The 13,675-nt window shown below is 45.3% G+C and overlaps 1 protein-coding gene across 19 annotated transcripts in view; it reads right to left on the bottom strand.

Moving 5' to 3' along the window:
- Positions 1–13,675, bottom strand: part of st3gal2 (ST3 beta-galactoside alpha-2,3-sialyltransferase 2) — a 448,231-nt gene that overhangs the window by 232,631 nt on the left and 201,925 nt on the right. For 14 of the 19 annotated variants that reach the window (XM_068049788.1, XM_068049785.1, XM_068049787.1 and 11 more), the window contains one exon: positions 10,778–10,811. The exons of 1 other annotated variant lie outside the window; for it this stretch is intronic. The gene's annotated coding sequence lies outside the window, so the exon portion shown is untranslated. Of the gene's footprint in view, positions 1–7,111; positions 7,132–7,504; positions 7,616–10,777; positions 10,812–13,675 lie in introns of those variants that run through there. 4 more of the 19 variants (XM_068049795.1, XM_068049799.1, XM_068049796.1 and 1 more) reach the window with 2 other exon arrangements.

The raw sequence follows: 13,675 nt of genomic DNA, 5'->3' as shown, positions 1-13,675 counted from the left end.
CACTCTCCATCCAGACTCACTCCCACTCTCCGTCAAGACCCACCGCCAGCTCTCCATCCAGATTCAACCCCACTCTCCATCCAGACTCGCCCCCACTCTCCATCCAGCCTCGCCCCCACTCTCCATCCAGACTCGCCCCCACTCTCCATCCAGACTCGCCCCCACTCTCCTTCCAGACTCGCCCCCACTCTCCTTCCAGACTCACCCCCACTCTCCTTCCAGACTCACCCCCACTCTCCATCCAGACCCACCGCCAGCTCTCCATCCAGACTCACCCCATTCTCCATCCAGACTCACCCCACTCTCCATCCAGACTCACCCCACTCTCCATCCAGACTCACCCCCACTCTCCATCCGGACTCACCCCCACTCTCCATCCGGACTCACCCCCACTCTCCATCCGGACTCACCCCCACTCTCCATCCAGACTCGCCCCCACTCTCCATCCAGACTCGCCCCCACTCTCCATCCAGACTCACCCCCACTCTCCATCCAGACTCACCCCCACTCTCCATCCAGACTCACCCCCACTCTCCGTCCAGACTCACCCCCAATCTCCATCCAGACCCACCGTCAGCTCTCCATCCAGACTCACCCCCACTCTCCGTCCAGACTCACCCCCAATCTCCATCCAGACCCACCGTCAGCTCTCCATCCAGACTCACCCCCACTCTCCGTCCAGACTCACCCCCACTCTCCATCCAGACCTACCGCCAGTTCTCCATCCGGACTCACCCCCACTCTCCATCCAGACTCACCCCCACTCCCCATCCAGACTCGCCCCCACTCTCCATCCAGACTCACCCCACTCTCCATCCAGACTCACCCCCAATCTCCGTCAAGACCCACCGCCAGCTCTCCATCCAGACCCACCACCAGCTCTCCATCCGGACTCACCCCCACTCTCCATCCAGACTCGCCCCCACTCTCCATCCAGACTCACCCCACTCTCCATCCAGACTCACCCCCAATCTCCGTCAAGACCCACCGCCAGCTCTCCATCCAGACCCACCACCAGCTCTCCATCCGGACTCACCCCCACTCTCCAACCAGACTCACCCCCACTCTCCGTCAAGACTCACCCCCACTCTCCGTCAAGACCCACCGCCAGCTCTCCATCCAGACTCACCCCCACTCTCCATCCAGACTCACCCCCAATCTCCATCCAGACTCACCCCCACTCTCCGTCCAGACTCACCCCCAATCTCCATCCAGAACCACCGTCAGCTCTCCATCCAGACTCACCCCCACTCTCCGTCCAGATTCACCCCCACTCTCCATCCAGACCTGCCGCCAGCTCTCCATCCGGACTCACCCCCACTCTCCATCCAGACTCACCCCCACTCTCCATCCAGACTCGCCCCCACTCTCCATCCAGACTCGCCCCCACTCTCCATCCAGACTCACCCCCACTCTCCATCCAGACTCACCCCCACTCTCCGTCAAGACCCACCGCCAGCTCTCCATCCAGACTCACCGGCACTCTCCAACCAGACTCACCCCCACTCTCCGTCAAGACCCACCGCCAGCTCTCTATCCGGACTCACCCCCACTCTCCATCCAGACTCACCCCCACTCTCCATCCAGACTCGCCCCCACTCTCCATCCAGACTCGCCCCCACTCTCCATCCAGACTCGCCCCCACTCTCCATCCAGACTCACCCCCACTCTCCGTCCAGACCCACCGCCAGCTCTCCATCCGGACTCACACCCACTCTCCATCCATACTCACCCACACTCTCCATCCAGACTCACCCCCACTCTCCGTCCAGACTCACCCCCACTCTCCATCCAGACTCACCCCCACTCTCCATCCAGACTCACCCCCACTCTCCGTCCAGACTCACCCCCACTCTCCGTCCAGACTCACCCCCACTCTCCGTCCAAACCCACCGCTAGCTCTCCATCCGGACTCACCCCCACTCTCCATCCAGACTCACCCCCACTCTCCTTCCAGACTCACCCCCACTCTCCGTCCATACTCACCCCCACTCTCCATCCAGACTCACCCCCACTCTCCATCCAGACCCACTGCCAGCTCTCCATCCAGACTCACCCCCACTGTCCATTCAGACTCACCTCCACTCTCCATCCAGACTCACCGCCACTCTCCGTCCAGGCCCACCGCCACTCTCCGTCCAGACCCACCGCCAGCTCTCCATCCATACCCACCCCCACTCTCCGTCCAGACCCACCGCCAGCTCTCCATCCAGACCCACCGCCAGCTCTCCATCCAGACTCACCCCCACTCTCCATCCAGACCCACCCCCACTCTCCATCCAGCCTATCGGGAGCTAATTGAGTGCATGGAATACAGTGACCTTGCTCAGGTCTGTACAGTTCCACTTATACATCCACAGAAGATCCATTATTTCTATTCTTACAAAATTATGTTTTTTCAGCTTTTTCAGAAAATTGGTTTGAACCAAGAGTTGATTTAATACAGTTTTAATGCAAACACTGACAGTGAGCTGGTCCTGTGCATCAGAATCCTTGCACCATGATGCTACTTTTCAGCACAGCACAAGCACACTCGGGTACTAAACCAGCTCAGTGAGGTTGGCAAGCCACAGGAGGAGGAAGTTGATCTGATGTGAGAAGATAATCTTGGATTACAGAGGTTGAGTCATTTGCTTTGAGGACTGTGGTTGGAAGCAGGAGAATCATGCGTGTCCATCAGTGACACTGCAGGACATTAAAGCACTTCAAACATTCTTGTCAGGACATTACAATCAAATGAGATAGAAATCCCACTCATTGAACATACACTGGTCTGTATCTAACACTAGCACAGTCTGATCAAGGAATCTAATCATATATTGGAGGTGGAACCCAAACTGTTTGTCTGCATTTAGATGCATACCATGGAGTCTCAAGAGGCCTCATATTAAGTTTAGTTACTTATTCTCATAATTTGCATATATCTTAAGTTGCAGCCAGTAACAGATCTTGGTGTTTTGATTTAGGATTTATTCACCAATAAGACAACATTGCTAAGTACAAAACTTTCTAAACCCTTCAGGTCATTGAAACTCAAGCAGGAGAAATCAGTGAAAAGGAAATAACAGTGCAAATAGATCTTAGTTCACAGTATACAGATGGGTTGTGGTTGAGATATTCCTTGGCTGGAGACAGAAAGGAAGAGAACATGTAAAAGAGAGCAGAGTTTGGAGGTGCAGCAGACCAATGGAATTCAGTTAGTACTGGCTAGATTGTGATGAGTGCCTGAACATGTGAACTGTTTTGAACTACAGGATAAATTCACCAATCAGATACTTCCAGTGGGGAGCTACATTCAAGGGAGCTCAGTTCAGATAATCAGCATGGTAGTGTTGTCTGTTTTTTCTCTCCCTTTGCTTGTGGTTTTTCATTGTGATTATGGGATTGGTAAATTTACTCGAATATGTCCTCAAGTCCTTATTCTGTTCACCTTGGAGATCTGTCTTTGACCATTTCAATGGAGCAGATGGAGTAAGTGTAGGATGAAGTGTGTCTGGGGAGACATGGTGGGGTGACAGAGAGTAGCACATCTGCTCAGATGCACTGCTGTTGGTATGTTTAATACTTCTGGACAGTTTCATTAAAAATATGGCTGGATCTGAACCTGCTTCACATCATGTCCCTATAATAATGTGCAGCAACAACTTGTGTTTATTTGGAACCTTTAAAGTAGCAAAACAGTCTAAAGTGCTTCACAGGAATTTTCACAAACAAAGTTTGATACCGAGGCATATAAAGAGACGTTAGGACCGATGACCAAAAGATTGGTAAAAGAAATAGGTTTAAAGGAGGGACTTAAAAGAGGAGAGAGGGGCAGAGAGGTGGAAAGTTTCAGGGAGGGAATTTCAAAGCACGAGGCCTAGGCAGCTGAAAGCACAGCCACCATTGATGGAGCAATGAAAATCAGGACTGTGCAAGAGAGTAGAATTTGAGGAGCGCAGAGATCTCAGAGGGTTGTAGGTCTGGAGGAGGTTATAGAAATAGTGAGGGGCAAGGTCATGGAGGAATTGCGCAAGAGAAGCTACACAGGAGTTCAATATTTAGCTACACCATCACAGAGGTGCAAAAGCTGTAGAATAGTGATAATTGGGGAACTTCAATTATTCTAATATAGACTGGGACAATAACAGTTGGTTGAGAAACTTCCAAGCCTGTTTGTGAAGAAGGCAGAGACTAGGATGCTTTGGTGGAGACTGTTTATTGCTTGCCACACAGCTTACTTCTCCACTCCTAACAACACCCCACCAATGGTGGCTAGCTGGCTCTTCTTTATATATACATCTGAGTACAATTAACTAATCAACATCCAACACCTGTTCGCCATATTACTTTCAACTACAAGGTATTTAACATCCATTAACAGAACATATTAGACACTAACAGATACCCCTCTTTTATATATATGTATTTAATTTAAAGAAAGTGAAAAAGAGAGACAAAATAATTATACATTTTTCTTTATCTTATATTATTATACCATCAACCTTCAACAGCACCAGCCATTAGCTAGTGTATATTTCCCTTTTTAACAAAAAAAACTTGTTTAAGTATCAGAAAGTGATCTTAACATCAAAATATTTCCACATTTTCCTAAATCATAACACAAGACATTCCTCTTCAAGGACATCCAACAATTTCTTTGAACAAACACCTCTTTGTAAAACAATCTGACAACTGATGACTTGCGTCTACCCATTTTATTTTGGAAATTTCTATCCAACATTTCTTTTTACTCACGAGATCAATCCTCAACCTCTTTTCCGTGACATTTTTTGTCAAATGGATATTGTCCCAGAGAGAATGGTTATTTGTGTAGCATTCTATAGTAAAATTTATCTCCAATTGCCCCTTAATACAAGAGTTCCTTTAAAATACTTGATAAATACATACCCATATCAATCGCATCTATCAGTGCAAGAGTCACAGCAGCTAAGGTGCTTTTAACTATCCTCTTTATTTTCTTCGATTCCCCAGCTAATGGACAACATTTATCATTTCTTCTCACCAAAGATATAATGAACCTGCTGCGCTCGAATAACCATTGGGTAGATTAGCATGTGAGGCGTCACTAAAAATGTCCAATTTCATTTCTTCAGGGTCACCCAATGCTGGAAACATGAGTGTACATTTATCAAAACTCAATTTCTTCAATGTCTCATTTGCTTTCAGCACTTCCCCAACAGTAGCATGTTTCAGCATGGTGCTCAACTCTAATACATCATAGCAAGCAACCGGCCTAGTTTGTGCACAACCTGTTGAATTGCCCGATTAAGCTCCTTAACTGGTCTGCTTCTTCCTTGGTTGCAGAGTCTTCCTTTTGTGAGGATCTGGTCCGATTAATTGGGATCCTATTAACATTCTCTAGGTAAGACTGTTGATTTAGGGTTACTCCCAACTTAGTCTGCCTAATATTTAACCCTATATATTTAAAAGCTCCAGAAGCCTGACTTCCAATTTTAAATTCCTGTAGAACTTTATCTACCACAAATTTCTCAAATGCCGCAGAACCTCCCCACAAAAAATCGTCTACGTGCATCAAGAAAAAGTCTGCTTGTTTTTCTTCATAGTACCAATAAAACATTGCCGGATCTGCTTTTAGTTGAATACAACCAGTTTTTAGTGAGGACGGACCTAACTGAAAAATACCACACCCTGGATACATCATTTATCCCATAAACACATTTGTTTAGATTCATAATATCCCCTCTATATCTCCAACTTCTTTTGGTGGCTTTAAAAATACTTCCCTTTGAAATTTCTCCCCTTGCAAAAATGCTGCTTTGATGTCAATGGATTTACATTCCCATGAATGTGTCGCTAAAAGGGCGAGGAAAATCCTCAAACTTGCTTTTCCTGCTGTTGGGGAGTCTACTCTAACTTCCTGGTTGCCTAGTCATTCCTCAAATCCCCGAGCTACAAGTCTGGCCGTAGCTTTATACATACCATCAGGAAGTGCTTTCTCTGTACAGATCAATCTATGGGACAATGCTGGTTGTCCTCTATCTGGCACCTCCATGTATATGGCAAACTCTCTCCAACTGTCAAGCTCTTTTTGTTTTGCATCCTTTACCAACTTACCATCTAACTTGTTAGTAGCCACTAGAGCTTCTCTATCGTAAGGGCTCCTACTTCCTGTGGCGCTCCTTGCCTGCTCTCTGGTCCTTGCTCTTGTGAAACCACGCCCTCTACTAGATTTCCTATCCCTTTCTGGATTGCTACTACTCAACCTGTCCCTCCTACGACCAGACTTCCTTTCACGTGTTTGTAACCTTTTTCTTTGACCATGATCATCTTCAGTTCCGTTCTATCCACCTTTCCATTATCTTGTCTACTATTACTTGTTTATCTTTACTATAAATTACTGTTGACAGATTGAATCTAGTCGCTATGTCTATAAAGTGTAGAACAAAAATGTTTTTGTCTTTATCCCATACCTTCAAATCCATTGCTATAGTTTCATTAAAGTCCATTACTAATAGAAGACTCACTATGGGTCGCGATGACGTCCTCCTGTATTTTTTTTACAGATATCACATTTTGCATTGATATCCTCGATAAGTTTAGTGTAGTCATCATCTATTACCCCTGCATCTTTTAACAGAATCTTCAACCTATGACAAGATGGATGTGAAAACTATCCATGTCGTATTGAAATAATTTGCCTTTTCTCCTTTAAATCCCTACCCTCAGATGCCATTAATACCTCTTTAACATCCTGCTTAGAGATGTTAGGTCTCGCTTAAGGAATACAATAATGTCCCGACTCTGTAAACTGCAAAGCTACAGATTTCCCATCGTGTTCCATATCCAATTTCATCGATGGTTTACTTAACAGCAAAGGTTACTGGATACTACATCCATACTAATAAAATGGTTTACCCCTGCTATTTTACACAGAATTACCACTCTTTTTAGTGATTTTAACGTGTTGTCATCCCCAAACCTGAAACAGTTAGAACTGTCATATTCTTTGACCTTACTTCGGTCTTCCTTACTTAAAAGAATCCATGTAATACCTTAACCAGTCCTCTCTATATACCGTGGAAATACACATTCAATAAGTCATCTATCACGTCAATTTTATCCATAAATTTTAAGAGATTGTCCAAACCTTCCTCATTGTCCAAACAATGATCCTCTAGCTCCGAGAACACTTTGCCCCAATATTGCTTCTGTCAGGAAGTGAAAGTGCAAGGGCTATTTCTTGCTTCTTTTTAGGTGAAGACTTAACCGGTGTCCATAGATCAACCTCATTCTTCCATTGATCGTAAGGTTGGGCTTCACAAAACAGCAGTGGAAAATCATTTTCTGACATCTTACACCTTGTTTAAGTCATCTTTTTTTCAAAAAATACTCCAATTACAGCCTTCTCAAAAAAACTCCAATTCTAATCTTCTGCCTGAAAACAAATCTTAGTCTCCAATCTTCACTTTCACCTGTTCACCCTATTACCTTCAACTACTAGGTAGTTAACATCCATTAACAGAACATATTAGGCACTAACATTAGTGTAAAGAGTAGAGAGGAGGAAGAGTTTCTGAAGTGTGCTCAGGAGAATTTTCTTGATCAATATGTGTTCGGCCCAATGAGGAAGGAGGCACTGTTGGATCTGATTCTGTGAAATGAGGTGGATCAAGCGGATTAATTGTCAGTCGGGGAATACTTAGGGAACAGTGATCATAGTCTCATAAGGTTTAGATTAAATATGGAAAAGCAGCAATCTACAGTAAACAATATTTAATTGGAAAGGGCCAGTTTCAGAGTGGTGAGAACAATTTTTTTTTTGTGCGCTCATGGGATGTGGGCGTCGTTTGGTAGGCCAGCATTTATTGCCCATCCCTAATTGCCCATCAGAAGGTGGTGGTGAGCTGCCTTCTTGAATCGCTGCAGTCCTTGGGGTGTAGGTACATACGCAGTACTGTTAGGAAGGGAGTTCCAGGATTTTGACCCAGCAACAGTGAAGGAACGGCGATACAGTTCCAAGTCAGAACTGTGTGGCTTGGAGGGAAGCTTTCAGGTGGTGGTGTTCTCATGCATCTGCTCCCCTTGTCCTTCTAGGTGGTAGAGGTTGTGGGTTTGGAAGGTGCTGTCGAAGGAGCCTTGATGAGTTGCTGCAGTGCATCTTACAGATGGTACACACTGCTGTCACTGTGTGTCGGTGGTGGATGGAGTGAATGTTGAAGGTGGTGGATGGGTGCCAATCAAGTGGGCTGCTTTGTCCTGGATAGTGTCGAGCTTCTTGAATGTTGTTGGATCTGCACCCATCCAGGCAAATGGAGAATATTCCATCACACTCCTGACTTATGCCTTGCAGAGGGTGGACAGATATTGGAGAGTCAGGAAGTGGGTTACTTGCCACAGAATTCCTAGCCTCTGACCTGCTCTTGTAGCGACAGCATTTATGTGGCTGGTCCAGTTTAGCTTTTGGTCAATGATAACCCCCAGGAGGTTGATAGTAGGACTTCAGCGATGGTAATGCCATTGAACGTCAAGGGGAGATGGTGAGATTCTCTCTTGTTTGAGATGGTCATTGCCTGGCACTTGTGTGGCGCGAATGTTACTTGCCACTTAGCCCAAGCCTGGTTGTTGTCCAGATCTTGCTGCATATGGACACGGGCTGCTTCAGTTTCTGAGGAGTCACGAATGGTGCTGAACATTGTGCAATCATCAGCGAACATCCCATTCCTGACCTTATGACGGGAGGGAAGGTCATTGATGAAGCAGCTGAATATGGTTGGGCCTAGGACACTATCCTGAGGAACTCCTGCAGTGATGTCCTGGGATTGAGATGATTGACCTCCAACAACCACAATCGTCTTCCTTTGTGCTAGGTATGACTCCAACCAGCGGAGAGTTTTCCCCCTGATTTCCATTGACTCCAGTTTTGCCCTGATGCCATACTCGGTCAAATGCTGCCTTGATGTCAAGGGCTGTCACTCTCATCTCATCTCTTCAGTTCAATATAGATCAAGAAAAACAAAGGTCCTAACAGCGACCCCTGGGAACCACACTGCATATCATCCCCCAATCAGAAACACAACTATTCACCAATACTCTCTGTTACCTGTCAGCCAACTTTGTATCCCTGCTTCAGTGGACCTTTGGCTTCAACTTTGCTGGCAAGCCTATTATGTGGCAATTTATCAAACATCTTTTGGAAATCCATGTAAACTAGATCAACTGCATTGCCCTCATCAATCCTCTCTGTTACTTTATCAAAACATTCAAGCAAGTTAGTTAAACAAACTTTGCCTTTAACAAATCCGTGCTGGCTTTCCTTAATTAATCCACACCTGCCCAAGTGACTGTTAATTTTATCCTGGATTGTCATTTCTAAAAGCTTTCTCACCACCGAGGTGAAACTGGCTGGCCCAAGGGTACAGTGCTAAAAGGGATGCAGCAATAGAGAGACCTGGGGGCATATATGCACAAATCATTGAAAGTAGCAGGGCAGGTTGAGAAAGTGGTTGAAAAGGTATACAGGATCCTGGGCTTTATAAGCAGAGGCATAGAGTACAAAAGCAAAGAAGTTATGATGAATCTTGATAAAACATTGGTTCAGCCTCAACTGGAGTATCGTGTCTAATTCTGGGCACCGCAGGATGTGAAGACTTGAGAGAGGGTGCAGAAAAGATTTATGAGAATGGTTTCAGGGATGAGGGACTTCAGTTCTCTGGATTGACTGGAGAAATTGGAGTTGTTTTCCTTTGAGAAGAGAAGCTTCAGAGGAGATTTGATAGAGGTGTTCAAAATCATGAGAGGTCTAGCTAGAGGAGGTAGAGAGAAACTGGTCCCATTGTGGAAGGGTTGAGAACCAGAGGCCACCGAGTTAAGGTGATTGGCAAAAGAACCAATGGCAATATGAGGAAAAGCCTTTTTGTGCAGCAAGTGGTTAGGATCTGGGATGCATTGCCTGAGAGTCTAGTGGAGGCAGATTCAATCATGGCTTTCAAAAGGGACTTGCATAAACACCTAAAGAGAAAATATTTTCAGGGCTACGGGGAAAGGGAGGGGAGTGGGACTAGTTGAAATGTTCTTGCAGAGAGCCGACATGCACACGACAAGCCGAATGGTCTCCTTCCATACTGCAACCATTCTATGATTCTTTCTAGTTTATACCTTCCTTAATTCATAACAGGACAAAAGCAATTACAGGGCAACAATGAAGACAAAGAAGTCAGTCAGAATGGCAGGATGGCATTCCCAGTAAAATCCATCCAGATATCACAATCATTTACTGGATCATGAAAAACAAAGCTCAATATGCATGTTATATTATTCTTCCAGAACTCTGTCAAAATTCAGTTCACTGCCAGCTTCAGTACAGCTGATCAGCACAAACTTGATTCACAGATCTTGTTGCCTGTGCTGTTGGGTCATTCCTGGTCCTTTCTGGTCTTTCCTGCAATAGTTAGAGTTCTCCAAATGGTCTCTCCATTCCAGACTCCTGCAACTGAAAAGTCAGGCAGTGCTCTCACTCCCAATCACTCTCCAGTAACCCGTCCTACAAAGTGTCAGTGTGCAGAGCCAAGGGAGTGGAGCATAGGGTCTGGCTTGACTGCAACTTCCTCCACTGTTTGAGATGAAGCATGGCCACCAGTACTGGAGAGCTGCTCATGCTCATGGAACTGTACTCTGGCACTATTAAGACGGGAGGGGAAATTCTGGGGTGGGGGTGATGTAGCGCACTTTATTGGTTTGACAGCATTATTTCTGCAGTGAAACATTATTAAGGTATATAGAAGGTAACAGAAAGAATAATTTGAATGGGACTTACCAAACTTTGGACTCTGGAGTCTGCTGGATGAATACTAGAAATGACAAAAACAAGAGGGATAAGTTTTGTAGCTGGCTCAGACCTTCTGCTTCAACTGAGCTCCATTATCACAACGGCTAACTCCTATGCCAGAGGTCACAAGCCTACTTTTTTCAATTGGCTTTAGTTTAGTGGAAACTGAAATCCTTAAAAATAAATGGAGCCATTAACACCAGTCGGAAAACCTAGTTTAATATCTCTATTTCTTTTGCGTGTCACAGGAATGCAAAAACAGTTTTGCTTTCAAGCAGGTAGCGTTTGTCACTCAGAATGACAGCTGGATTCTTGGTAAGGCCCCAAATAGTAAGTAAGAAAGAAAGAGCCTTTATATAGCATCTCTCATGACTTCAGGATGTCCCAAAGTTATTTACAGCTAATAAAATATTTTTAAAGGGTAGTCATTGTTGCAATGTAGAAATCAATTTGCACACAGCAAGGTCTCACAAAGAACAATGAAATAAATGACCAGATAATCTGTTTTAATAATGTTGGTTGAGGATTAAATGTTGGCCAGGACACCAGGACAACTCCCCTATTCTTTTAGGAATCGTACTATGGGATCATACAAGTCCAGCTGTGTCTCAGTTTATTGTATCATTTGAAAAATGGCACCTCTGAAAGTACAGCCTAGATTATATACTCAAGTCCCCAAAGTGGGACTTGAACCCATAACCTTCTGACTCTATAGGTTGACACCATTGTGCCCCTATGTTCGCCGGTCATTTACCAGGAACAATAGAGGGGAAAAAACACATCTTATTTGACAGGATAAAACCATGTAATCTATCGGCAATGACACTGACAGCTCAGTTCAATTTAAACCATTGCTGATCGTGCAACTACAGGCTCTTCATGTTGACACAACACAAGAAATAGGAGCAGGAGTAGACCATATGGCCCATCGAGCCTGCTCCACCATTCAAAACAATCATGGCTGATCTCAGGATTCAACTCCACTTTCACGCCCGTTCGCCATACCCCTTGATTCCCTGAGAGACCAGAAATCTGTCTATCCCAGCCTCAAATGAAGGGTTTTCAATCACTCAATGATAATAGAAATCCTCAAATGATCTATAATCTGTTTTAAAAGTGCATTATCCCAGTCCCTTTCGCTATAATTGGCAGCCATGCCTTCAGCTGTGTAGGCCCTACAATCTGGAATTCCCTTTAAATGTCTCCACCATACCATCCTCCTCTTCTCTTGTTAAGGCTTTCCTTAAAACCCACCTCTTTTACCAAGCTTTTAGACATGCGTCCCAATATCGTGGTCCCTGGCTCAGCAAATATTTTGTCTGACTACCCCTTTGTGAGACGTCTTGGGACTATTTTTTACATTAAAGTTGCTATGCAGATGTAAATTGTATTTTGTTAAAAACAAAGTTAATATCCAGGAACATTTGAAATTACAAGCTTGACTTAAGAGCTTTCACTGCATCTACATCGTGGGACAATTCACAGTTCTCCACCAACACTGCTCTGAAAAAAGCCACAAGCAGGTATACCCTGGTCTTCCCTCCACAGCTTCTCACCTCATAGTCCCGCAAACCCAGACTGCCCGCTTCTACCTCCTTCCCAAAATCCACAAACAGGACTGTCCTGGTAGACCCATCGTTTCAGCCTATTCCTGCCCCCCTTAACTTATTTCTTCTTATCCTGACTCTACTTTTTCTCCGCTGGTCCAAACTCTTCCCACCTACAACAGTGACTCTTCTGACGCCCTACGTCATTTCAACAGTTTCCAGGCCCTAACTCCTTCTCTTCACTATGGACGTCCAATCTCTCTATACCTCCAGCCCCTACCAGGACGGCCTTAGGGCTCTTCCACTTCTTCCTGCTTCAGAGGCCCAACCAGGCCCCATTCACCACAACCTTCCTCCGCCTGGCTGAATTTGTTCCCACATTGAACAACTTCTCCTTCAACTCCATAGAACCATAGAGAAATTACGTCACAGAAGGAGGCCACTCAACCCGTCATGTCCATTCTGGCCAAACAATCTTGCCGCCCAATCTAATCCCACCTTCCAGCACCTGGTCCATAGCCTTGCAGCTTGCAGCACTTCAGGTGCATGTTCAGGTACCTTTTAAAAGAATTGAGGGTTTCTGCCTCCACCACCATTCCTGGCAGTGAATTCCAGACACCCACCACCCTCTGGGTGAAAAAGGTTTTCCTCATGTTCCCTCTAATACCTCTACCAATCACCTTAAATCTATGCCCCCAGTAATTGACCTCTCCACTAGGGGAAACAGGTCCTTCCTGTCTATTCTATCTAGGCCCCTTATAATTTTGTACACCTCAATTAAGTCACCCCTCAGCCTCTCTGTTCTCGGGAAAACAACCATAGCCGATCCAATCTTTCATCAGAGCTGCAACTTTCAAGCCCTGGCAGCATTCTTGTAAATCTCCTCTGTACTCTCTCCAGAGCAATTATGTCCTTTCTGTAATGTGGTGAGCAGAAATTTCTGAATGCAATACTCCAGCTGTGGCCTCAACTACAGTACCAGCATTACATCCCTGCTTTTGTATTCTATACCTTGGCCAATAAAGGAAAGCATTCCATATGCCTTCTTCACCACTCTATCTATCCGTCCTGTCATCTTCGGGGACCTATGGACATGCACTCCAAGGTCTCTCACTTCTTCTACCCCTCTCAATATCCTCCCATTTATTTTGCATTCCCTCGTTTTATTTGCCCTCCTCAAATGCATTACCTCACACTTATCTAAATTAATTCCATTTGCCACTTTCCTGCCCACTCAACCAAACTATTGGTATCTTTCTGGAGTCTACAGCTATCCTCTTCACTCTCAACTACATGGCCAATTTTTGTGTCATCAGCAAATTTTCCAACCATGCCTCCC

Source organism: Heterodontus francisci, chromosome 17 (assembly GCF_036365525.1).
Source record: "Heterodontus francisci isolate sHetFra1 chromosome 17, sHetFra1.hap1, whole genome shotgun sequence".
Taxonomy (NCBI): Eukaryota; Metazoa; Chordata; class Chondrichthyes; order Heterodontiformes; family Heterodontidae; genus Heterodontus; species Heterodontus francisci.
This window is presented reverse-complemented; position numbering and strand designations above follow the sequence as displayed.